General features: G+C 41.3%; 1 long non-coding RNA gene across 1 annotated transcript in view; it reads left to right on the plus strand.

The window, feature by feature from the left end:
• LOC113571131 overlaps window positions 1-15,061 on the plus strand; it is a 66,420-nt gene extending 51,359 nt beyond the window's left edge. Inside the window, exon 5 of the long non-coding RNA XR_004776792.1 lies at window positions 14,978-15,061. This is a non-coding gene — a long non-coding RNA (uncharacterized LOC113571131). The remainder of the gene's footprint in view (window positions 1-14,977) is intronic.
• The last annotated feature ends 8,820 nt before the right edge of the window (window positions 15,062-23,881 follow it).

Below are 23,881 nucleotides of genomic sequence, written 5' to 3' on the forward strand. Positions count from 1 at the left end.
TTAACATAACTTATATTCTAATAATATTAAATAATTAATTGTAATTAATATTTTTTATATATATAAATATATATTTATATATAATCCGCTGAGTACATTTCAGCTGTTAAATATATATATATATATATATATATATATATATATATATATATATATATATATATATATATATAATATATAAAAAATATATATATATATAAAATAACTTTTGCTTGTATGGCCAACCTCTGTCCGAAACGTTGTTTCTCTGTATTGTACTGTACAACTGTACTTTGCTACAATTTTGAATCTCTCTCTCTCTCTCTCTCTCTCTCTCTCTCTCTCTCTCTCTCTCTCTCTCTTTCTCTCTCTCTCTTTCTCTCACACACACACACACACACACACACACACACACACACACACACACACACACACACACATATATTGTGTAATGTGCTTACCTGTCTCTGACTTTTTATTTCATCTGTCCTGTCTTCATCTTTCCTCTCTTCTGCTATTGTCCTGTTGCTTTTTATCCTCTACACAAGTCCTCAGTTGTGGTATCTCTCCACCTTTTGCTGCTCTTCTCGTCTTTTGTGCAGCTGCATCTGTATCTTGTTTACTGCCAGATCTTCTTCCCTCTTTTCTCTCTGCTAATTTACACATTCTCTCTCCGGCTTTGTTATTTGTGTGTCTCTTCTCGTTTGTTGGTCTTGACTTTTTCTCCACATGGCACTCCTCTGAAATGTTTTACTGCTACTTTTTACCTTTTCTCTCCTTTCCTGTTTCTTATATCTCGCTTTTTGTCTTGGGCTGGTTTCTTAAAGTAGGCTAAATATCATTGTTCACAATCCAGCACATTGAGGCCACCTACTTTGTACATTTTTGTGTTTCCCTGCTTTAACACACCAATTTCAACTCAGGAATGGGGCTTACTGATGAGGTAATACTTAAAAGAAAAAAAAAAAAAGGTGTGTTAGAGCAGGGGCTACACTAAATGTGCAGAGCAGTGCCCTACACAGTTAAGTGTTTTCCTACTCTAACGCATTCACTTCAACTCAGGAAAAACTGTTTAATTAGTTGAGTGGTTGGATCAGGTGTGTTGCAGGAGAATACCGAAATATGCAAACAGTAGTATGCCAGGACCAGGGAGGTGTTGCAGACAGCGGGTTTAGCAACTAATCCGGATCTGTAGACTTTTCTAGCCTGTTTGCTTGCGTAAATATGTGCTTTATATCATGTGCTTACTTTCCTAAAAAAGCACACCAACCCACAAATCATTTCTGTTTTAATAACTGAAACCAATGGGCTATTACCAGTGTATTATATGCTGATAAATACAGGCATAAACTACAACAGGCAACGAAGCATCTGCTTCGACTCAGGAAAGGTTTTGTTTGGCAACTGCTGTAACTTCTGCAGTAGACGCATTTCTGCTTGAGTAACTGTATGCGAATACAGAATTATACAGATACAGATCCATTTACACTTGTTTTAAATTTTTAAAAAGATCTATTTCTGACCACCTCTGAATGTGGTTAGAGTGGTCCGATTGCAGGTCATCTTGGCTCGAGACAGAGGTATAGATGAGTGGACTTGGGTCACCCATGAGAAAGCATTAGGTTTTAATGTGAACTGTTTGGTAGTATAAATATCTTTCTATACCGCACAATAACCCACAATAAGGAAAAACTACAGCTATGGCATGGATGGTAAAGTCCTAAAGATTAATTCTCACTAAATACTCAAAATCACTTCGGTTAAGTTAAATTTTCTCAGTTGACTGAGTGAAATTTTAACCAGCTGTTGTGGAACCAGTACATCTGAGTGTGTTAGGTCGAGTAAGGTCAACCTAGAGTTCAAAGTTAAGTATAAGGTTTGTGAAGCTCGCTTTCTGCAATACTCTCTAGGACCGGGAAAGACAAAAACACTCTTATGTCTTGTCTATTGTCAATGATTCTCTGCTCTCCTACTTTTCTGAAAAAAGTGTCAATTATTTTAGCAATACTTTACCATACTTTAGCAAACTTTACCATTATTTTACCATTACTTTACAACACTGCCAGTTCACTGAGACTTTCCTGGTTTATAGTGCTCCTTAGTGAAGTATGTAACTGAAGGATCGTTCACAGCAGCAGGGATGGGCTGTGCCAGCTGGAACACTCCCTTCAAGGATAGAAACATGTCAGCATCAAGAAGATTGCACATGCTAAGAATATCAAGAATATCTTCCTTCCCCTTTCCAAATAAGAAGTGTTTTGCAACTTCAAAATGTAGCTAAATACTGTAACTAACTTTCCAAGAGATTCCACAGAAAGGAACTATTCTAAGGCTGGGTTCCCAGATTCCCATTATTATGTCTACTCCATCAGCCAAAAATTGATTGTCCAGTCATTCTGTCTAGGGTAGAACAACTTCTGTTTGAGATGGTCTGAAGTACTTTGTAAATCTGAGCTTGAGCCAAGTGACACATCCACCACAAAATCTATCCTTTTCTGTTTTCTTCTGGGGCCAACATTGGGCTCTTGGATGTTACTTGATGTTCACATAAGGCCTTTGCACTTACATATCTGGTGACTTTTCAGAGTGTCATAAATTGCATTTTAAAGTGCACTGCCTGGGCCAATTCCACAGCTTCCATCTGAAAGAGCAATTTGTAGCCCCTCTGTGACATTGTGGAACTTTTAAACATGACCACTATGTAAACCACTGAGCACTTTGATGATTTAGACAGATTCCTACTGCTGTTTCTATTTTGAAAGCACTGAATGACAGCAAGAAAGTTGTTCAGCATAGTGCTGACTGAATGCCTTTGACATGACCATCAAGTTTTTGAAAGCTGGACAAGCTCTCCTTTCTCCACCTCAGGCTCTTTCTGGAGTGCAGACAACTTGTCATGATTTACAACAGACAAACTGAAAAACAAATATACGTTTTCCAATAAATTGAAGAACTCACTGTGTTTTGGAACTGCCTTCCAGGTATGGCAGAGGGCTGGCATTAAAACATTTGGGGCTTTAGCACCGAAGGCCCACCCCTAATGAACCCCTGAATTTGCCCATCAGATGGGAGAAACTATGCAAATTTTGATCACCTTAATGGATTAAAAACATAAATAAAAGAAGTTTGTATGTTACATGAGTCAAATGGTAAGAGAAGTTTCTAAATAATTTTTCTGTAGGCTCTTCTTTAAGGTATGAACAATTATTTATCTCTTCTGCTATCTTTTTATCTCTTTTATCTTAAGGAGAAGTAAAAGAGGCTCTGTTGCATTGCCAGATGTGTTCTGTTTGTATTTTTATTGAAAGCAGTAAGATTTCAGATCCATTAGCCTGGCAAATGAAGAGTTCACTCCATATTTCTGCTGGCAATTCTCATTAGGTTCACTTTTCAATCCAATCTTTATGAATTTTGAATTTCTCATGACTGAAAATCAGCTAAATATAGTAACATATAATCGTTTGAGCTTCTAGAAAGAAATATCTAGAAAAGTCAAATCAGTTTAATTGCCCTCACATTGTACTTACACAAGAGTAAGGTGAAAGTACTTGTGTGTGTGTGTGTGTGTGTGTGTGTGTGTGTGTGTGTGTGTGTGTGTGTGTGTGTGTGTGTGTATATATATATATATATATATATATATATATATATAGAGAGAGAGAGAGAGAGAGAGAGCGAGCGAGAGAGAGAGAGAGAGCGAGAGAGAGCAGTGGTAAATGGATGAACTTCTATCTGAAATTTCCTTAGTGTTTATTATTTACTCTTTCCTTAGTGTTTATTTCCTTTGTTACTTAGCTCTCGCCCTCACCCAGTTAGCCTGTTTGTTCGTCGTTCTATTTTGTATTGCTAGTCTGTTTCTTTTATTAAACTTATTATTTATTTATTCTATTTGACCCATCCCATTCCTTATGGCTTCCTCATTTAGTTCCATTTCTTATCATGTCCAAGGCGCCGGCACTTTGCAAGTGTGTTCGTCCCCTTCACCTCCTCAACATTACATTACCCCTCATACTCCTGTGGCTGGTTTCCTTTTTTCTTCAAGCTCCGGTCTTCTACCAGAGGCCTGGGAGCCTAAGGGTCCTGCATAGAATCTTAGCTGTTTTCAGGACTACCCTCTTCTGTGTGGAGATCTTGGATGTTGTTCCTGGGATATGCTGCAGGAACTTAGCCACTTTGGGGGTCACAACCCCTAGTGCTCTGATTACCATGGGAACCACTTTTGCCTTCACCTTCCACATCATTCCAAGCTCTTCTCTCAGCCCTTGGTATTTTGCATGTTCTTTGATCCTGATGTTGCAGTCACTTGGGATTGGTACATCTATCACTACAGCCCTCTTCTGCTCTTTGCTCTTTGCCCATCAGTACTATATTTGGTTTGCTAGCTATTTTGTCAGTTTGGATCTTGAAGTCCCAACAAATCTTTGCTGAGTTATTCTCCATCACTTTCAGGGGTGTGTCTCACTTTGACCTTGGAACTTCCAGACTGTACTCAGCGCAGATGTTTCTGTATACTATGCCAGCCACTTGGTTATGACGTTCCATGTACACTCTGCCTGCTAGCATCTTGCACCTTGCTGTTATGTGCTCGATTGTCTCAGGGGCATCTTTGCAGTCTACATCTGGAGTCCTGCCTGGTGTGGTAGATCCCAGTCTCTATTGATCTGGTATACAGAGCTTGTACTGCCATGATTAGTGCTTCTGTGTTGTCTTAGAATCCTCCTCATTTTGCATCCTCCTCTGGTTTCTACTGTCTGACGTACTCACTAAGCACTCAATCGCTTAAGGCCATCATCCTGGGGTACCCCTGGAACTGTTTCATTATGGATAGTAGCTCTGATGTTCACTAAATATAATAAATATTACAGTAAATATTCCAGCTAATTCATCTGCTCACTCTATAGGCACATTTCCAGGAATGCTATCTGATCTGGCTGCTTTGTGGGTGTTTTTTGCTCAGCCACAGAGGCAGCAGAATTTTCCTCAGTGTGGGTGGAGTCTCTTTCAATGGTGTGAGCATGATAGGCCTCAAGACATGTGTAAAAACACATGTGTAGCTTGTCTGGGAATGAGGTGGTGGTGGTAGTTATGAGGCATGGTTTCCCCTTGAAATCTGTTAAATTGTTCAGCCCCCAACACATACTCTGCATACTGGTGGTGTTAAATTGTGTAGCTATTCATGTATGAATGAAAAAGTACTGGTAAAGATTCAGTTTAGTGTATGCCTTTTCTTTCTCTAGTCCTATACTATAGTATTAATCTTCATGTTTTCTGCACAGTAGCACAAAGTTCATGTTTAAACAAATAATCAAAGAGGCTGGATAGTTACTAACATGCTGGCTCATTCCTTTTTGCCAATTCACATATTTGAGAATATCTATTTTTTCATATCACATTCATTGTCTTTTAACCAGCTACATGCCAAAATATAGAGGTCTTCTGAGATTCGAAACAAAACAAATGTAACCCCAAATTACCTGTTTTTAGATTGCCTTGATGTGATTTCAAGTTTGATAGGTTACATCGAAGATAAAACATAGGCATAATCTTTGGCTGAACAGTATATAATAAAAAATAGCTCAGTGAAGCATGTGGGTTATTCTGGCTTTTGGTAGATTGACACATAGGTGGAAACACAAGGTGATGTTATTTCTTTTCCTTTATGGTTTTTCCATCTCTGAAGAAAGCCTGGTATGACTGCCTGATGAGATCAGCCTGCCTTCCTCTGGTGAATAATCTGTCCACTAACCCATCTTTGGATAAACAGGCACACATTCCCTGTCTGGTCTTTGGAGGTGCCTCCCTGTGCTCTGCAACGACCCGTAGGCCCCATCACTGTGTATGAGTGAAACCTGCATGTGGTTTTAAGTCTGCGTGTTTGCACGGCTTTACCCGCCAGCCATGGCAGGATAGAGGAGGCGATGCAGGGTGACCAGAGGAGCCCAAGGGGAACAGTAGAGGCTCAGCAGGGCAGATGGCATGTGCTGGGGCATGTTTGGGGGCATGTGTGGGGGCAAGGCCAAGCTTACTGTGAAAGAGAGTTAGATTTTCCATGGGCTTAGGGCAGTCTCGCACAGCTACTGCCGCTGAGTCGCAGTCAACAGCCACACAGCTGAGCCTACAGACTGGGAAAGGTCACAAAAGAGTGGCAAATAACTGATAAAAAAGAATGATATTGAATATGAGATAGACATAGAAGGAAAAGAAGATGGCAAAATTTTGGAGAGTGTGACAAAGATTTTCTTCTTTGAGCAGGGGCCAATAGCAGATGTCAGATTTTGAAATTCAGTCTGATACTCAAGTTCAAGTTCAAGTTCAAGTTCGGTTTATTCGTCACATACAGTCATACACAGTATAACACGCAGTGAAATGGTGGAGAGTGCTCTGTCCAAACTGAGGAAGAGAACCAGGGGTGCATAGAGAAAAAAATATATATACAGATAAATATATATATATATTCTATGTATGTACAAAAATATATTAACAATGTATGTACAATATATGTATATTATGATTATATACACAATGTACAATGTATATGGTTGGGTATATATGTACACAATCTACAGAATGTACAGATCCATTTTGTATAATACCATATCTACAGTTGTTGTGTAACAGGTTAATTGAGTATAAATCTAAATCTATATATACAGATGTACAGATATACAGTCATGTTACGTGGTGGTGGTGGTGGTGGTCCCCACAGTTTATCAGTTTCCCTGATTCAGGGCCCGAATGGCCTGTGGGAAGAAGCTCCTCTTCAGCCTCTCTGTCTTGGCCTTCAGGGAGCGGAAGCGCCTCCCTGACCTCAACAGAGAGAAGAGTCTATTGTTGGGATGGGTGGGGTCCTTCACAATTTTCCTGGCCTTGGTCTGGCACCGCTTGTAGTAGGTGGTCTGCAGGTCAGGAAGTTCCGAGTGAGTGATGCGCTCTGCTGAACGCACTACCCTTTGGAGTGCTTGTCTGTCCTGCTTGGTGCTATTCCCAAACCAGACTGTGATGTTCCCCGTGAGGATGCTCTTGATAGTGCAGGTGTAGAAGTTCCGCAGTACCTTGGAGGGCAGTCTGAAGTCCCTTAGGCGTCTGAGGTGGTAAAGACGCTGATGAGCCTTCTTTGCCAGGGAGCTGGTATGGCGGGACCAGGACAGGTCCTGCGAGATGTGAACACCAAGGTACCTGAAACTATCTACTCTCTCCACCGTGGTTCCACTGATCCTCACAGGTTGGTAGTGCTGCTCCTGCTTCTTGCTGCAATCCACGATCATCTCCTTTGTCTTACTGACGTTTAGGAGGAGATTATTTTCCTGGCACCAGTTTTCCAGGTGTTTAATCTCCTCCAGGTAGGCCCTCTCGTCATTGTCCGAGATCAGACCCATGACAACGGTGTCGTCAGCACTCTTAGGTTCTACTAGTGCCTTAGCAGAGGTGATATCAGCCAATGCATTCAAGACAATTTGTATGTATGGGATATATAAGCAAAGCTCACAAACGAGAGCTTATTGACTATTATCCAGTTTATACCGAATAGGTGTAATGAACATGATTCAGTGGAATTCATTGTTATTCAAAATTACCCCCCCCCCCCCCCCAAAATAAAAGAATGCTGGAGAATGGGTGTATATGCCAAACTGCTGTGTCTTCTTCCAATACTGCTGTACAGCACTGGTGATATTGATTGTACCCACATGAGCTCCTCTTTCACAGAGCTCAATCTAATTACCACCATTTAAGGCAGGACATTAAACAGGCTGTGGACTTGAACAGGAAATCCATGTGATTAGAAATCAGCTATAAAATGCTAGTGTACAGTTGTGGTTAAAGAGTTTGCAATTAAAGAGAAGCCCACATAACATTTCCCAAGACAAGGCAGTTAAAAAAGTAGGGCTACACAGCAAAACTCTCTTTTTCCCTGCATGAGTTTTGGAACTCATGTAAAAGTGCACATGCTTGCAGCATACTATTGGCCCATCACTGCAGGAGACTACAGGGAGGTTTGCCTGTGAGCATTCACCTGTGGATATGATAATACACTTTGATAGGTTCTGCTTCTCCAGGACGTGGCCACTGGCTTCTCCAGTGAGGTGATGGGCAGTGAACTGGAGCTGCTTTAGCAGAGCAGATGTGATCATTTTCCTTCCCTGCCTTGAAGCAGACCAAAGTGCAGCTCCTGAGGTTTGCTCACTAAGTCTGAGTTGCATCTGTCTTTGTAGCCAAAGGGAATAGGTATTCACTTTGCAGATGCTAACCGTTCGCCAGCTGCCGTCGGCCTGGCAATGTACCTGTCTGCCTCCCGAAGGGCAAAGTGATGGGAAGAGTGCACTGAAGAGACCCCATCACTCTGCTCCTGATTACAGTAATAGAAATGCTCTCAGTAGCCTTCTGCAGTACATCATAAGTTTTTCCTCTATCCATCTTGGAAGTGGCTTCATCCGAGCAAGAGAAAAGGAGAAAGTTGCATGTTTACACTGGCAGGGTCCGAGAGCTGTCATGCAGCTCCTTGTCGACTGGGCAAAGCAGGTTGAGTGGACTCGTCTCAGGCAATGATGGACGGACATGTGATGTCTCGGCTGAGAGGCAGGTGCCACTATTCTTGATAGTGACTGTCGGCCTTACTCAAGGCAGGATGTCAGTGTGACCAAATGTATCCTGCTAAATGAACAAGACACACCCACACACACCACATGGCATAATCAGATCTGCTGAGACACCGACACTCATGAGTAATACTGTTTTTTTTTTTATTTATAACTTTTAGAACTTTTGGGACAATACATTTGGCTTTCTTTTCCTCTGGTTTGATGGTAGGTGGGGAAATGTTTGCTTTTGGTGATCACATCATTGCATCAGCTCTCTGTGGCTTAAATAATTTACAGTCTGAGAGCAAGCAAGTTAAATCTGATATATGTGATGTGATATTGGAGTCTGGAGGCTTACTGACTAAGTGAGGGACTGTAGTCAGAGAGAAAAGAATGACTAAGAGGGAGAAAGAGAGACAGAGAGGGTGAGAAAGAATGAGAGAAAGCTTTCATGACATTCCTACCCCTTCAGTAGCCTGAGCCCGTGCACCATGAAAAAGGCCATTTTTGGTTGAGATGTTTTGGACAAGTCCTTGTAAGCTAAAAACCTCTGTCCTCTGAGCTACAGCATTACAGTGAATAAAGATGGCCAGGAAGTACACCAAAGTCCTTGCCATTGTGAGTGTGTTTTTATGATTGCACTAAATGACTGGAATTATTTTAAATTGATCTTCTCTTTGGCATGGTTAACCACAGGGCATTGGCAGATCACTCCTGTCCTCATGAAATTTTGACAGAAGGTTTCGTGTCTGACTGCAGGTTTGGACTTGGCTATTAGTAAGTCGGTGAGCTGGTGGCACTGAAGTGCAACTCAGCACTTTCATGGATGAGTGGCTCCTAGGACTAAACGGTTTGAAGGTGCCCTGCTCGGATGACAGATGAATCCTCTGCTTTTGTGTTCAAGAGTAGACAGGAAACCTCTGATTTTTAAGGAAAGGAGAAAGCATCACCGTTAAATTCAAACACATGACATTACTGTCTGTGTGGTATAGCTAGAGGAAATGTTGGAGCCTAAGGGGGATGGGAGGTGGGAATGACACACATTCTCTTCTCAAAATGAAAGCCGAGTGGATTGTTTTGGAGGTGTAAGAAAAGTGTTAATTTAGCTGTAAATAAAATCTAGAATTTTTTTTTACAGAAAGTTTTCTTTAGAGTTCTCAAAAACATTGAAAAAGTAAAGAGCATTATTTAAAAGTATACAGTATATATTACCTTTTTTGTGAAACAGGTTTTGGTTTGTACCTTCTCTTATGTGGACTGTAAATTAATCAGTCAATTCATTGTACTCTTTTCTTGGTGTACTTGTACAAAACAAACATAACCTTCGAAGCAAAAGTAAATAACAAAAATTGAAACAACAGAAACCTGCTGAGTATATTTATGAGTGAAATTTACTTCCAGAAATCTGCTTTCGGCATGGAAGAGAAAGAAGGAAAAGAGAAGATCCCACTACAGAGAAACTGCAGTTTTGTTTCTTCTGCCACTATCCTAATATCTGATTTTAGTCCTCATAAGCCAGTGGTGACCTGAAAAAAAAAGGATATTCTCAATGGTGTCATCCAAAATGCTGGTTAAAGGTGTTGGTGCAGCCTGTGAAACCAAGCAGGACCATATACTGCCAGGACGACTGCTAGGTGTCCTGCCCCAGATAGTAGGAGAAGATGGGAGCTAAGCGTGGCACAGAGGGGGAAAGGTTCAGCCTCCCATAATACATCTGCGGTTTATGAGAAGAAAAAAAAAAGGCTTAAACTCTGAAAAGGTCAACAGTCAAAAGTATATAACTGGCTGTTGGATGAATCTCTAAGTAGAATGCAATTTAATTAATAAGGCTTATCTTGGCTGGCTTTGTGCTGTGAACCCATAATCCCTCACATTTATCAGATGGCTATCAAGTAGATCGTGGTCAGATTCACCTGACGGTTATGATCACAGCTGAGCAGGGTTGATAACAGAGGTGACCACTGTAATGACACACCGCCATGCCTACTTTTAAAACCTGATCAAAGTGAGGCACTAAATGCTCAATGCTTATTTATCATGACCAATAGATATCTGACAATATCTGCTCCATAATACATAATAGGCTCTATTGTAATTTTACATTCTTGTGGTAGTAAAAAAATTAGATCTGTTGCAATGGTATAATGACCATATATTATTTTTGTGACATTCAGAGGCTTAAACAAGATGCAGGGACAAGACACGTTGAAACAGTCATTTCTTGACACTCTTAACAAAAAGGACGTAGCACTCAGGCTATCATGGTCAAACACTACCAACATCCACGATCAGACAAGAGACTTTTCTACATGCATGACAATGACACAAACAAGGATCAGGTGTGAAACATGAGGGCATGGCAAAACAGATGAACACACACAAACACACACACAAACACACACAGAGATGTTTGGGGGAGGGGGTGCCGTACCGTAACAGAGCCCCATCCCCAATGGCGTGACTCCCGGCACGCCAGCCTATTGGGCTGCGGCCCTAGACCAATGCCAAACGGCGAGGCAAGAGGACCAGACAACCTGCCACGGGCCGGTGTGAGCAGGACAGCGGGGGAAAAGACAGGGACCAGGACGATGACAAACACAGGGATGCACACACTAACGGGGACAGGCAAAGACACAAATGGGAACAAAGTGATCGGTACATTTAATGTAATCGGAACAGGCACGGTGACGTGGACAGGCACATGAACAACACACAAAGGATTGGCTAACAGCCTGGAAAAGGGGGAAGAAGCCCCAGCCAGTCCCCCAGTCATCAGCTGGGTCGGAGATCGATCAGCCTGGGGGGGATTCTCTTTTACTGTCTTGGGTAGCGGTGGCTGTTCTGGTTTTGGCGCATGCGTCTCGGGAAGTGCACCGGATTTATTGTCCTTTTCCGGAGCAGGCACTGGTGCTGCTGCCTTTTTGCCTCTACGAGGCTTAGGTGTAGGCGCATGCGCCCTGGGGCTGTTCGCCTTAGGGGGAGGAGTGACCTCCTCTTGCAACGACACCTCCTTCCAAGTCACCTGGAGCAGCTTGCTTGCTCCGGGGCGGCGTGCCCTGGGCAGAGCCTTGGATGCTGGGGGCTCATCATTCTCGGAGCCTGTAATGTCGCTTTGAGTGGGAAGATCCCCATGAGGGACCTCCTCCACCTCCATTGCAGGGTCCTCCTCACGATTGGACCCCCAGTCCGACCGCAGAATGACATCGCTATACTCCCCACACCATATATGGGACCCCCCCCAAAAACATCCAGTGGGTTCTTCCCCTGTTGTGGACCCATGGAGTGAGGCCAGGATGAGTGAAGGTCTCTCCAGCAAAGGGGAGGAGTCCACAGAGTCAGACTTCGAGGATTGGAAATCATTATACCAGTCTTCGTAGCCAGACATGGTTCCGCACAACTTCCCCGCTTCCGCTCCTGGACCAATCTTCCCTGGACCACTCTCCCATATTGTGGGAGTCTGGAGGGTGCCCAAGAACATGGGAGGGGGGTCCCTGCAAGGGCTGTAGGAGGGTGTTTACTACCCTTCTTTCCCTTCCTCTTTTTGCCTTTCCCAGGCATGCTTCATCGGTTGGTGTTTTTGTGACGTTCGGAGGCTTAAGCAGGATGCAGGGACAAGACACGTTGAAACAGACATTTATTAACACACTTAATAACAAGGACATAGCATGCAGGCTATCATGGTCAAACACAGACAACATCCACGATCAGACAAGACACTTTTATACACTTGCGACAATGACACACAGCAAGCATCAGGTGTGAAACACAAGGGCATGGCAATACAGACGAACACACACACACACACACACACACACACACACACACACACACACACACACACACACACACACACACACACACACACACACATACACACACACACAGATATTTGAGGGGGTGGAGGGGCCGTACCGTGACAATTATTTCTCAGTTTCTTTATTAAGATGAAAACAGAAAATACAGGAAATATATACTCAAAATAATAAAAAAAAAAACCCTCCCCTACAGGCACAACAAAAAGATTCCTACAGGCAAAAGTCAGTATTTAGTATGGACCTTGGCACTAAGTACATCTTGAATTTTTCTAAAGTAATATTCTGGTTCCATTCCATTATGGTACCATTCTATTTATGTTAAAGAGAGCCAGGTTCTTACTATTGTTCATGTGTAGGGGGAGGTCACACTAAATACTTGCCACTGTAGTCTACAGCAGCTTTTTTTTTCCAGATTGTTTTATTTTTATTTTTTAATTTTTGTTATTTAATACACCCTACAAATGTACTGTATTTTCTAATTTTATTTTAATGAAGAGACTGAGAAATAACCATAAATGGTCATTATACCACTGCTAAAACAACAAATCTAATAGTGGCCTAAGACTTTTGCACAGTACCTTTTTGGGATTTTAGAATCAGGGAGTGTGACCGAGACCATCACTTAGGAAGGTTAAATGTGTGCTCTGGCTGCTACGCCTCTGGATCTTTGGACTGGTGGTCAGAGCTCATGTTTACCTCCTGTCTTCAGCCTTTTTTACAGGCAGGGGCAGGATCCCTCTAAGACTTCCTCTAAGTCTCAGCCTGTGTTTAGATTCAAGCTAGAGCAACGCCTTGCTCTTCTTGACTGTTGGGCACTACAGGAGGCCAAGGCCTGGGTGAAAGCTCCTGGCCTACATTTCTGACCTTTGCATCTAAGTGGTATGACAATAAAACACTCGAACCATGCTAACAGAAACCCAGCGTCGACTGCAGTCAATTGGTGTATTGGTGTAATGCTCCATTGACCTAATTATAATCAAACTGCTGCATGCAAGGCAGCCCGCTCGGTTGGTTTGGTTTAAACACAATATCGTTACATCCATCCAGTGTGATTGTTTTGTTTCACACATATCTTGCATTAGACAGCAGTCAAAACCAGCATGTAACATGCTTAGTATGGAGTACATAATCTGTTTGTAAGCAGTACAAACAACAGCGGTGGGTGCTGTCTGTGCTTCTTAGCAGATCTGCTGGAGTTGTCAGACAGTGCCAGAGCTGAGTGGCACTGAGGTGTATGGGAGAGAGGCACTTCATCCATTTTTAAATAGAGATGGAAACTGGCTGAATGGTTCGCAATTGAAGGTTACTGCTGACAGGTGGGATCGTATTTCAGAGCAGGGCTGGGGTGGGGTGGGGTGGGGTTGTAGTTTAGCCTTTATGCACTGGCTGCTTATTAGAGTAATAGGGGTGGGCATTTCCTTTCCATTGTCTTTGCATTTCAGATCCTTGTGGTCACTACAAGTGACCCCCCCCCCCCCCAAAGCCCATGTGCCCCAAAAATTCTACTGATCAATACTACACAATACTACTGATCAATAATAAATCTTTCCCAGCTCTCATAGCCTGGAAAGCATTATTGTCAGCTTCAGGTTCACCTTGGCCCTCTGCCACATGCAGTTACCCTGACTATGTGATCTTGCCTGCGTGATCCATTTCCTAATTAGCCTCATTATCGATGCTGAAAAGCCGCTCAGCTTTATGAATGTATTTCTCCAAAGTTCACAACCAGGCCTGCAGGACCAGCTGAGACAGACATGGTCTTCTTCTACTGCATATCCTCACCACTAACTGTATCAGGAACAAATTAATAATATATTACCTTTAAAATTTTATTTTGCAGTTTTTAAGCTGCAGCAAATTAAGATGGGTCCTTCTGGCCCTTTAAAAATTAGTGGATTATCCTTGGTGCTCTCTCTTGACCTCTGCTCATAAAGAGCTCCTGGAAACTGCAGGGAGAGAACAGAGTTGCTTTGGAGACACAGTCCTCTGCATCTTATAGTTAGCATACATTTAATTTAATTTTGTACTGAAGCTCAGTATAAAAATCATGGCAGACAAGATGTTATGGTAAATGTATTGCTTAAAGTTAATACGAAAACAGTAATATGCACTACTGCATAAGGCTGGTGAGAATTGTGAGGGACATTGATAAACACTTCCGGTGTGATGAAGTTGGATAAAGTTAGTTTTGCTTTAATATAATCTGTGAGTCACACTTAGTGATACTGTAGACTTTCCTTACTCTGACATCTCTTCAAACGATTTGTGAGGTCAGTCAGAACACACAAACAAGTGCACTGTCCCAGAAGTCTTCCTGTTACAGCTATCTTCACAGCTTCACTTTTTTTTCTGGGACCTGGGAAATCAGACCTAGACAATTTGATCAGAGAGATATATATCTAACAGACAGAACTCCCTGGGCTAAAGCGGGTTGCTGCTGATGGCATGTACTGCCAACCCTCATTTGTGCAGCAATATCCCTACACTGCACCACCCTGAGTCTGCAATCTCTTCACAGGAATAAAAAATGACATTTCAATTTACCTTTGTTGTTGTGATTCAGCTCTTGCATACTGATTTCTTTTTTTTTTTTTTCATGTTTCGGAGAAGATGAAGAGATGTGAAAACAGATTGGTATCCACCGTGGATCACACTCACCATTCTTGAATGGGAACCAAATGTTAATGTACCAGCCAGAAGGAGGAAATGCTGCTTTTTCAGTCCACAGGCAGAGTATCAGAGATAAGACCGGGTGAATGTTGGGTTTTACCATGCATGAAAACGAAATATGTCAGAAGTTACAAGCGCACACTAGTGGATGAAATGCTTGAAGCCCATAATGAAAAGCGTTACATCCTCATACTGCGCCCATGAATTTTTCATTGCTTGTTTGTCATTCTCAAGGCTTGTGAGGTCTTCTCCTCTCTTATCTATCCCTTTATCGAGGAAAATCACACGTATAGATGAAATCCTCTCAAAGGAGCACGGCCATCCCTGCACTGCTAGTTATGGATTCAGGGTGAATGCGCAGGGTAGGCTGCAAGTGAAAAGAGAGATGGACTCAACACAAAGAGGCTGGGTTCCCTGGAAACTGATTCAGGAGGGTTCTTTGCATTTCCTACACAACCTCATTAATCACAGTAATGTATCAGCGTCATGAGTGCTGTCATGTGCGCACATCCATTCTCCTCTTGCAAACAACAGATAATACACATCGTTTCTAAATTGTGGACATGACATGCAATATATATGCACACAAAACCATTATCCAAGCTCATTTGCATCTCATTAGCATTTTAAACGATCAATTCATTTTAACAGGCCATTCACTAAAATGGTAAAAGAGTAATTTAAATGAATGTGCGGGCAGAAAAGCTAAATGTTTCAGGCCATACTCCTGTGCACATAATGTTATAGACCTTACCTCTCTCTAAATTACAATACCTCACACTCCTGCATTCAGGAATTAACTGTAATATTTTTTGTGGGTTGAGCTGACATGAAATAATTGCACTCCTAGAATAATATTGAACCAAACAAAACAAAAGTACAGACTACTTCATGATGGTTTCTCTTATTCTCCCAGTGTTGTTCATCATGGCTTTCATGCTTTTATAAGCTCCCTTTGTGCATGAATATCATACCAGAGCATGTTGGCAAGATGGACAACATGAAACAGCATTGTGAGAACGGTGGAATCCTAGAATTTGAGGTCTGAAAAGCATTGAAGTAGCACTTTGTTTGCTACACAATGTTTTGTGGTCTTTGAGATTTAAGCATGTCGGTTTGACTGAATGCTCTGAGGTCACTCACAATCTACTGTAGCTAATAAGACATAAAGTTAACCCTTGCTTCCAAATTTCAATCATGACGCGCACACACACACACACACACACACACACACACACACACACACACACACACACACACACACACACACACACACATACACACACACACACACCCATGCAGTGATGTGTGAGTGACACAGGGCCCACAACACACACCCCTCCCCTTGACATCCCAAAAGTCAAACCAGCATGTTTAGAGTCTCCTGGGATCAGACTACAGCTACGTCGGCAATGTCATATGGCATCAGGGGCAGTCATGGTTTTAATATCTGAGGCTATGATATAAGGCTTCAATGTCAGGTACTGTCATATGATGTTAAACAAAGTGGATTTAATGCCACTGTGATTCGACATATCTTATGATGTAAGTGGAGCAAATGATTTGCTTTTGGCCTGTCTATGTATGTCACTTTTGAGGATGGTAATATTTAGCCTTTCAACTTGTGTTTGTGGAGCCCAGCCTCATAGATAATGTTTCTAGAACCTTGTCTAACATTGTGTGAGAGTTCATAATTATAGCATGAAGGAGGAAACAGTTTATAGAACATTCTGCTAACAAGAAAAATATTTTTTAAATATCTTCTCTTTGACATGTAATAAAATGGACACAATGAACATTTACAGAACATACAAAATAATGATCAAATAATCTAAGAAGAATATTAGAGAAACATGTTTAGAACATATATTTGTTAGCTGGGTTGGTTATGATTATGATAGCCGAGAAGGATACGATTTAATGAAACAGTCATAAGATTTTTGACCATTCAGGACAGAAGCTGCTTGTGCTTCTACACTGACCCCAGTGTTGTCTGAGACTGAAGTCTATTTTATTGGAAACAAAGTTTGAATGATAATAGACTGTATACTAGACACTCTTATGTCTACATACTTAAACACAATGGCAGATATATCTTGTATCTTTCTTGTTTTCTGTTTCTGTTTCTGTTTTCTGAAGCATTTTCCTGAAGGATATGCTCCTGCTGTCAGTTTAAAATACTGTTGAGAGCACAGGCCTGGCCAGACATTATGAATTATGCACCATTAGCAGTCTAACTGTAAACAAAAATATTTTATTTGCCCCAGCACCATGTCGTGACAAAGGACAGCACACTCTTCATCACAGGGAATGTGCTACAGAGGCAGGAGAAAAGTGTTTACAGATAAACAGAACAAGGATTATTTACCAAATGGTCTTGAAACGTTGCAATGCTGACCATGTTGTTGTTGTTGTTGTTGTTGTTGTTTTTCTGAATACACACAAGAAAAAATGTATTGTTTTACACAATGCCCCATCAGGGTGTGTGAGGGAGGAATTCTTCCGTTGCTGATTACACTTGTTTTCTTTGATATCCTCACACATCATTACCCATTTTGGTTATGTAAACATGAAGTGTTTTTTTTTTTAGGGTGCAGGGTGTCTATGGAAACAGTCTTTCAATGAGAATTTATAAGCAGTTGCTACTTTAGCACCATGGGCTGGCCCTCCTTGTTTGGGGGAAACAGGGGTTTATTTGAAGTGCAGGGCCATAACTCTTGTTACATGGGCTCTTTTCTCACGTTAGCCCAATGCAGGTCACTCAGGATTTGCAGAATCTTGGCTGGCAGGGTGGGATGGTGGTGGAGGTGTAGATGTAGATTTAGCAGGTTTCACGCTACCTTCACTCATATGCTGTGTCGACGCCCTGACACATTTTTTGTCACAGGGCATGAATGAGATGCACACATGTCAGAATGCGGGAAGAGAAACATTTGTTGTGAATCTGAATTAAAATTTATCACTTTCCACAGCTCTAGGGGTGTCACAGAGTAAATTTGTGTGGTGTGACATCTGTATTGTAGAACAGCAGTGGTTAGAACTCATGGAATAAACAGTGTATTTGAATGTAAGAAATGTTAGCACAATGGCAACATTTGACAGCCTACAACAGTTAGAATAACCATGAACAATGCTGATGTGATTAGAAGCTTAATTAAAAATGTTAAGTGTTTCCAGAACAGCTTGTTCTTGTAATTAGCTAACAGTGCCATTAGTTCCGTTGTTCTTTATATGGTTTGCCATTTCTGCATTATATATTAATTATGCACGCACACAGACACACACACACACACACACACACACACACACATACATATATATATATATATGCTTTTTGTGCTCCTTGTTCCTGATGTTGCTACTACCACTTGGGACTGCTACATCTATCATTACGGCCCACCAATGCTATGTAATGATTGCCTGGACACACAGACTCCCTTGACCTTGTGAAACATTTAATAACATGGAACGTAAAAGACAATGGTGGCACTCACACATAACATTAACAGTGAACATAAACACACTTAACGCTAACGATAAAGACTATAACATTAACACAGGCTAGACAAACATGGATACTTATATTATACTCAGATGCTAACAAACAATGACCAGCAGTGAGCCATGCACTGACAGGGGTTTAAATAGACTGACAAACACTAAACGATAAACTCCGTACAGGTGCATGCCATCACGGGGGTGTGGCTACAAACATGAGTGAACCCCCCCTGCACATGGCAGGCCGTACCATGTAACTTGTGTGTGTGTGTGGGGGGAACGTCCCGTGACAATGTCCAGTTGATTATCCATTACCATTTTGTCTTTCTGTATCGGGAAGTGTCCACAGGATAATATCTGCATCTGGAAACATCCACAGGATATTAGTGTGGTCATTCTCCACGTCCTTCAGGGGTGTATCCCACTTTGACCTCGGAACTTGCAGCCCATACTCGGCACAGATGTTTCTGTATACTATGCCAGCCTCTTGGTTATGATGTTCCATGTACACTCTAGCTGCTAGCATCTTGCACCCTGCTGCTATATGTTGGCTTGTCTCAGGGGAATCTTCGTATCTTCTCCTGGTGTGGTATATCCCAGCCTCTATTAATCTCATATTCAGAGCTTGTTCATCTTCTGCCATGATTAGTGCCTCTATGCTGTCTTTCAATCCAGCCTTTTCCAGTCAATGGTAGGATATTTCTCCATATCAGTCACTTCCACTATTTGTCAGTGGTACATACCGTGCAGAGGTTTATCTTCCCATGATGGTTTCTTTTCCTCTTCATTTCCAACCTCCTCGGGTTTCTTCTGTCTGAGGTACTTACTAAGTGCTTTATCACTTGGGACCATCATTCTGGTGTACTCCTGGATCTTGGTTGTTTCATCCTGGATAGTGGCTCTGATGCTCACTAGTATTCAGCCCCCCCTCCTTCTTCTTAGTGTACAGTCTCAAAGTGCTGGATTACACCACTGACAGTACAGGAGGTTGGGGGATTGAATCCCAACCAGAGTATTTACTGTGTGGTCCCTTAGGCAAGGTCCTTAACACTACCTGTCTACCTCAATAGCAATGAGGGCTTGAAATGAGAGTCACACACACACAGGATGTTTCAGACAGAAGTCAATCAGCAACTATTCAAGCAGTGCTTCTAAATGAGTAGGAGAAAGAACCAGTTTATATTTGAAAAAGTAGATGTTAATAGATATCTAAAAGGCAACAATGATGCATTTAAATAATTTAGCTGTTTTTATGTATTTAGAGTTGTATTATTTCAACAACATCTGTAACCATGATAGAATGATCAGCTGACATTACATGTAAATAACAGACCTAAGCACATGGGTTAATTAAAAATATGAAATAACATAAGCATGGAGGATTAAAAATGAAACAAAAATAATTTCATAAATATTTGTATGTAAACAAATAAAACATTGCAAAAGACATCATTCTAAACATCTGAGAACTGAATTACTCCAGCATTTATGCATTTTCATGGATGGACTTGTGTTAGAAGACATTTCCAAAAACACACATCACCAACTCTCTTCAACCAGGGCAACAATGACGTTGATGTGTAGTCTCACACAAAGCTTGCCTGTCGTTCTCTGTCCCATACTGTTAATCTCCCTCTGTGCTGATTTTATTTACTGTATTCAGTATGATGTTACTTTCACCACATTGAGGATCTAGTGTATGTATAAAACAATGCATGAATAATGGGACTTAATGATCCTATAAGGAATTGTAAGAATTTTATTTTTTAATATTTGATGATCCTACATTATGAGTGGCAAAAACTAGTAACAACAACATTAGTCTGTGTGCAGCAACTGACTGTAGATTTGAGAAAGAACTTTTGTGTGCTTAATCTTAACCACACTGCACTTGCGTCCACTGAGAAGAGTCCTTATCATAGATTACTTGATTTAAAATAAAACATATTCTCTCTGGGGTATGATAGAAACAATGTAGTCATTAACTGTCCATCTATTGGGGTTCTATCTGCACACTATTTTATGGGATAAAAATGATAAGCTAAGGGCAAATGTGGTTGTTTATTCACCTCCTGGGAGCTTTTTGGTTTTTAATTACCTAAGAAAGCTGTTTACTTGTGCTCTTTAATAGAGGAGAAACATGGACATATTGTACATTCCTGTTGCCAGATGTCATTGCTTTCGGCAAGGACTCACTCCCTTGCTCTCTTTCTCTCTCTCACTTTGTCTCTTTCTCTCTCACTCTGTCTCTTTGTTTCTCATTCTGTATCTCTCCTCCTCCCTCAGTCTCATGATCATGTTGATAGGTAGAAATAGATGTTTTCCTCAGCAAATACTGACATTTCAAGAAGGACAGTGGTTCCTGCATCTGAAGAGCAATTTCGCATGTCTGCATCTGATGCTGAGCACATTTTCTCGGTTTGAGGGAGGTGCTGCTCCTATTCACTGGCTGTCTGTCTGCAGTAATAGGTCTGGATGTGTGACTTGGGAGTTCCCCTCATCTGATTTGCCTTTATGAGAGTGCTCCTGTGAGGAACAGAGGATTGTGGGTAATCAGTGTCCTACTGACCCCTCTGCTTCACCCCACATTATAACTTGTCCATGTCCCACCCACACTGCATTTCTGTGCTCCCTGTTTAAAGATAAATGTTTAAAATAAAACTTGTATTTGACTGTTCTGACAAAACAACACTTTAATTTCCATACCAAAAATGTAATGCTTCTTAAAATACAAATGTAGCTTTTTGGTGGGTTATTAGTTTTGTCTTGCAAGTCTTCATCTCCAAAGAAATATCCTTCTTGGCTTTAAATCAATGTTTCTATATATCTATATTATATATGTGTGCAGTAAATAATGTATGAGGCTGGTATACATTTGTGTTCAAAGTGCATATATCATCTTAGGGTGCTGACAGTGCACCTTCATCAGGCCTTGATCACCTTCAAAATGCAGTGCAGCTACTTGCTTTTAACAAGTCAGCATGTACCAAAGCTTCAAATACAATAGAGCATGCTGCACATTAAGTTGTTCATCCAATAGACTGACAGCACCAAGCATATAGTCACCATTACTGTAAACTGTGTTCATTGATGCCTGTCTCCCTGGGCCAGAACCTCTTCCGTCAATACTGACACAGTCTCATCTCTCTTAACAGAGCCTTTTCCTTCTGCTTGGCTAGTGAAGCTGACAGCATTAGGTCCATAACTAGAAACCTTCACAAGGGCTTGCTCAAGTTTCATCTTCAGTGGACTGGCATTTCTATCAAATGGTGTGGGGAGGGTCAGATCCAGGGGTTAAATTGGGCAGGAGTGGACTGAAGCAGAGCTCTTAATGGCCATGATAAAATTGACTCAAAAGGTACACTAGCAAATATCTAGCTAGCTAATAGTGTTTGTAGATTAATGTTGCTAATCTGTAATACAAGAAAGTTAGATCTGAGCTGGATCTGGGTGATCTGACAGACTATAAAAATAACTAAGGTGCTGATTTTACAGGAATGCAGTCAGAAAAGTATCATATGTGATCCTGATATCACCTTTAAGCCAAAACCCAATGGTAGTCAAAAGAAAGGCTTTCAAAACAGAAACATATATATCAAAGCCTGATGAGTCTTATGTCCATTATATTTTTGCTGAGAAGTGCACATAAAACTGAATGATATTGTTATAACCCCTAGACCCCCCCCAACACCTCCTAAATCATAATTTAACTTATTGGTGTCTCACTTTCTCACCTTCTCAGACCTTTTGCTTTCTGTTCTTATGGCCCTTTTTTTCAGGAAGATCTTAATTTAGGAAGATTAAACCTCAAGACAGGCTTCCCCTACTTTTGTCATCACATCTTTTTTTTTTCCTCGAACACTGGATTTATGGGTTGACAAAAAACATAATTTGTTTTGTTTATTTGCAAGTACAAATCCCCTGGAGGTGACTAATATTAACTGCCCCATGTTGCAACAGCTAGAAACTGACCTTGAATTATCAGGGAAGACAGACAGGATCGCGCGGAGCAGATTCCATTTTAGCTCTGCCCAGAACCCCCAGCCTAGGGCTCTCATACCCTGCACCTTCACCTCTCACTTGCATGGGGGTGCATTTCATCGACGAGGGCAATACAAACAGCCAAAGTCATTCACAGGCCTTTGCGCTTGTGTATTGAGTTTATTTTAGGAGTTAGAGAGGCCTGGTTAGTGCACAGAATGTTGGTGCCCATAAGTCTGGGTTTTTGTCCCAGCAGATTCATGGGTGTACTCCTTGAAATACATCAAAGTTGAATTCATTTCGCAGACAAAAAGGCAGTTGTCAAATATCTTTCAAGGCTCAAGGAATGGATGAAACTGTAGGAGTTCCTATGTATGCTTTTCAGTCAGTTGAGTTCAGTTGAGTTCTTAATAGGTCCTCAGATATAATGGGATAACAAATATTACAGTTGGTTTGCAGATACTTAATTTGCCAGCTTGCATATTGCACAGAATAGTGGTGCTAATGGGTGCTTAATAGATCCACAAAAAATAAGCAGGGTAGAAAACACAGCTGCTTACTGGTATTAATGCTTCACATAAAATTAAGTACCTCTGTGCTGTGCTCTAGGTCAGCTACTAAAAGCATGTTTTGTTTTTTTTCCTGGAATGTTTGGTCACAGTGTGTAGAATTCTTTCTGTTAGAGAGAAGCTACATGTTAAGCAACATATTATGTACAAGCATTCAGAAGTAGCTTTTTTGTTGAAAGAAGTACTTAAGATGTGATTTTTGGTTTGTTCAGCATTGGGGTCTTTTTATCAATAGGACGCTGAACTCTCCCCCTGATGTACAGTCATTCACTTTAATCAAGCAAGAAGATTTTATATTTGCACTGTCTTGTCTAAACATAGCACTTGAATAATTTTGTATTCTATATCTTTGTATAGAATTTGTCAATCTAAGTTTCAGCACTGACTCCTGGTTCTGGCAGTGTCTCAAGTTAAGAGCATTTTTGGGCTATAACCTATTTGTGCTAGCTAGGGATACTTTTCCCAATAATTTTTTTGAGTTTGAGAAAGGCGCTATATGTCACAAACTCCAGGAACGGCGCTCATCCCTACATTGCCACGCCTTCCACTTTCCACTGACTTCCCTGATCTGGTTCACCAGAGTACTAATTACACTATTACACTGAGGACTATTCTCCTCAATACTACCCTCCTATTTAAGGTCCCCTCCCTTGCACTCTCTTTGTAATGTATTACCATTCTCATGTTGCATACTGAGCCTTCCATGTACATGTTTGTGTGTCTGGTTTCTGAATCCTTCCTGTGTTACAGACCTCGTATTCTGCCTAACCCATGGATGCCTTCTGGAGTTTGCCTT

Source organism: Electrophorus electricus, chromosome 13 (genome assembly GCF_013358815.1).
Source record: "Electrophorus electricus isolate fEleEle1 chromosome 13, fEleEle1.pri, whole genome shotgun sequence".
Taxonomy (NCBI): domain Eukaryota; kingdom Metazoa; phylum Chordata; class Actinopteri; order Gymnotiformes; family Gymnotidae; genus Electrophorus; species Electrophorus electricus.